Source organism: Triticum dicoccoides, chromosome 5B (assembly GCF_002162155.2).
Source record: "Triticum dicoccoides isolate Atlit2015 ecotype Zavitan chromosome 5B, WEW_v2.0, whole genome shotgun sequence".
Classification (NCBI taxonomy): Eukaryota; Viridiplantae; Streptophyta; class Magnoliopsida; order Poales; family Poaceae; genus Triticum; species Triticum dicoccoides.
Genome location: NC_041389.1, coordinates 668693869 through 668697385, shown reverse-complemented (window position 1 = coordinate 668697385; position 3517 = coordinate 668693869). Strand labels below are relative to the sequence as shown.

General features: G+C 44.7%; 1 long non-coding RNA gene across 1 annotated transcript; it reads left to right on the top strand.

Moving 5' to 3' along the window:
* Positions 1 to 308: 308 nt before the first annotated feature.
* On the top strand, positions 309 to 2293 carry LOC119306577. The gene is made up of 3 exons (XR_005148984.1): positions 309 to 401; positions 1414 to 1472; positions 1894 to 2293. It is a non-coding gene; the product is annotated as an uncharacterized LOC119306577 (long non-coding RNA).
* Positions 2294 to 3517: the final 1224 nt, after the last annotated feature.

Sequence of the window (3517 nt, the reverse complement as noted above, 5' to 3'; positions counted from 1 at the left end):
TTGGAGCTGCCCTCCGGCGGGCGGCACCGGCCGCTCGTTTCTTTAGCAGTGTCGCCCGTGGCAGCCCTGGATGCAGCGGCGCAACCAGTGCGCTCCGGCGGACGGCGCCGGCCGCTCGTTTCTTTAGCAGTGTCGCCCGTGGCAGCCCTGGATGCAGCGGCGCAACCAGTGCGCTCCGGCGGACGGCGCCGGCCGCTCGTTTCTTTAGCAGTGTCGCCCGTGGCAGCCCTGGATGCAGCGGCGCAACCAGTGCGCTCCGGCGGACGGCGCCGGCCGCTCGTTTCTTCAGCAGCGTCGCCCGCGGCAGCCCTGGATGCAGCCACGCAACCAGTGCGCTCCGGTGGCCGGCGCTGACTTATAGTCTCTTCGGCAACGGAGGAGGCGGCAGCTCTGGACTCAGGGTAGGTGCCTCGACTTCTCCATGTAGATTATTTTCGTAAGTTTAAGGAGTCTGATATGTGTCTTTGTGTTGAAATCCTGTTCTTTCTGGGGTCGTCGAAGCATATAATAAGGGCAATCCAGAGCCCTTCCAAGAAAAAAAAACTAGCGTGTTATACAAAATAGCGTCGCCCCTAAAATATGTTATTAGCGAGCTAGACATTGAACACTGATCAATTTAGCGAGACAATTTTTTACAAGCTATAGTATATGTTATTAGCGCCGCTATGGCGTACTATTTTTTTAGTGCTTATTAGATGTTCTGTTTCTGTTGTTGTATCTGCAAATTGAAATGTTAAAGTGGAGTAGGGCAAAAAAAACACTATAATTTTCTGCACAAGAATGAGCCTTTAGATTGTTATAAGTTTGAGATCAGGAGTAAGGTTGTAGTTAGGGGGGCTGACCGAGTAGCATGGAGTATGATGATAGCCTGGTTGGGGACATCATTGTTTCTGTGGTAAACCTCAATCTTAAGCACTCATGTCTGGGATCAAAAGAAATCTAGTACTCCCTCCGTCCAGAAATACTTGTCATCAAAATGGATAAAAGGGGATGCATCTAGACGTATTTTAGTTTTAGATACATCTATTTTTATTCATTTCGATGACAAGTATTTTTGGATGGAGGGAGTACCTCTGTAAGTGTGCGGTAATCGGTTTTATTTTGTTCTGGTTTTTGTAATTTTCTCCACTCCCCTTTAGGAGGCTATTTTGATTAATTGATTTCTGGAAACTCTAGTATTTTCTTTTCTGCTGGCCATCACACGGTTGCGGGCCTTTATTATTCGTTAGTTAGTTTCTCGGCCCTTGCCAGTTTTTTTATCATTCTCTGAAGATTGAAGATAATAGCACCTGTTTCTATGCTTACAAGTTATGCTGTGTATGCCAAATTTATGCGTCTCCTAAACATATTATAATTTTCCGCTTGCTTGAGTAAAACAAATTTACATTTTTGTTCAACTCTTCTTTTTTCCAGAGGATGATGTGCTCGTATGGCAATGGTGGACAGGGATTCTGGAATCAAGCCTTGAGCTGGTACGTACATACACCATCCTTCTTTTCTAAAAAAAAAGATAAGATAGTTTTTGTTATCCGAGCTGGGGACAACTGCCAGAATCGTGGCTAGAGTTTTAAGTACTAGTCCAAGCCCATTTTCTTCAATTTCTGTAGTTATTAATACCTCTGTACCGAAATACTTGTAACTAGGGAAAACTAGTGCAAGTTCCCCCAACTACAAGTATTTTGGTACCGAGGGAGTAGATGGTTTTGCATGTACAAATGAGGTTTTTGTGGATTCTTGTTGGGTAGGGTGTGATAAAGGTGGAAGCATATTAATCATTTCGTGGTTAAATACCATTCTGGCACAGATAGACAACTATCTAGGATAGGCCACACCTTGGCACTAACATTGTCACTGCATTCGTAATTCTAATCGATGGACTCTGGTGATTTGTAGGGAAAGATCTGATATTTTGTTTTTCGGTATCACTGGCGTCGTGATGTATGTGGTTCAAAGGAAAGTAAGAGCCTTGCAAGAAGAAAAATGGCAACGTCAGATAAAGGATATTGAGGTGCGGTCATACATGATGGATAAGGAGAAGGAAGAAACAATCAATATCCCTTTTCATTGACTCCCTTTTGTCGAAAGCTCATCGACTCCTCGTCTTGATGTTAGCATTAAAGCTTGGTAGTTTGTAGTTGGATGCCGCAAGGGGATGACTACCTCTGCAGCGGCGGATCGAAGGAGATGGCTCATCATCTGGTAGTAAGATGTTAGGTTTTGTTGATTGTACGGGCTACATCCTGTTGTGTGACTGTTGTATCCTCCTGTGCTTTCAGCTGAGTTGAGTTGTAATTTGTAAGGTTGACAGGCAGTTTCAATTCTGCTATGCCAGTGTAGCTATTATATATATTATAAGAAAAATATGCACGCGTGATGTACTTTGGACCGTATCTGTTCTCCCCAACTAGGGCCTCTTTGATTAGGGAATTCAAAACCGCAGCAGCGGAAAAAATAGGATTGGAGTGACATGTCCACTTGAATCCATAGGGTATCAAATAGTGTTTGATACCACAAGAAAAATAAAGAACTTGTAAAAAAGATTGAAGTAGACCGTCCTTTGCACCTTTAGCTTATGCCCTTCCATGTCGTGCTCAACGACCAGGATGACACTTACCACCATCTTGGTTGTCGAGATGTACAACAAACATTAGCTCACCGGGGTAAGGAGCGGCCAGGACAAGATTGGTGGCCAACAACATTTTAATTTGTTTAGACCCATGCCGGCCTCGGGTGTACACTTAAAGCCCCCATTCTGTTTAAGCAGCCGGTAAAAAGGGAGAGTGTTTTCCCTCAAGGCTGAGATGAGTCGACTCAGGTAGGTGATGCACCTTGCCAATCACTGAATATCCTTAAGCTCAGTAGGTGCTTGAAGTCGTGCGAGTGCCTTGATTTATCAGGCTTTGCCTCGATACCTATGTGTGAGACGGTGAAACCGAGTAGCTTTCCGGAGGAGACACCTTAGACACATTTTCCGGATTTAGCTTGACGTTGTATGCGCGGAGTTCTTGGACGTTTCGCGCAGATCATATATTAGGGTGCTGGCATGCTTGGTTTTGATAACCACATCATCTACATAAGCCTTGACTGTTGGGCTGATCTGTGTGTGTAGACATGTTTGTATCGTCTGTTGGTAAGTGGCGTCAGCGTTTTTGAGCCCAAAGGGCATGGTATTGAAGCAGAATGCACCATAGGGGGTGATGAATGTAGTTGCCTCTTGGTTAGATTCCTTCATAGTATTTAGCAGCTGATAGATGAGTATGCATCCAGAAAGCATAAGAGGTCATGTCCAGTCGTGGCATATTATTTGATCGATTTGTGGTAGTGGGAAGGGATACTTTCGGCAGTCTTTGTTGATGTCTTTAAAATCAACACATAAGCTCCAGGATTTGTCCTTCTAGGGCATCATAACTGGGTTTGTCAACCAGTCCGGATGTTTTAACTTCTCGGATGAATTCGGCCTTAAGCGGTTTGGTTAGTTCTTTTCCCATCGCTTGCCTCTTTGGCTCAGAGAACCTAC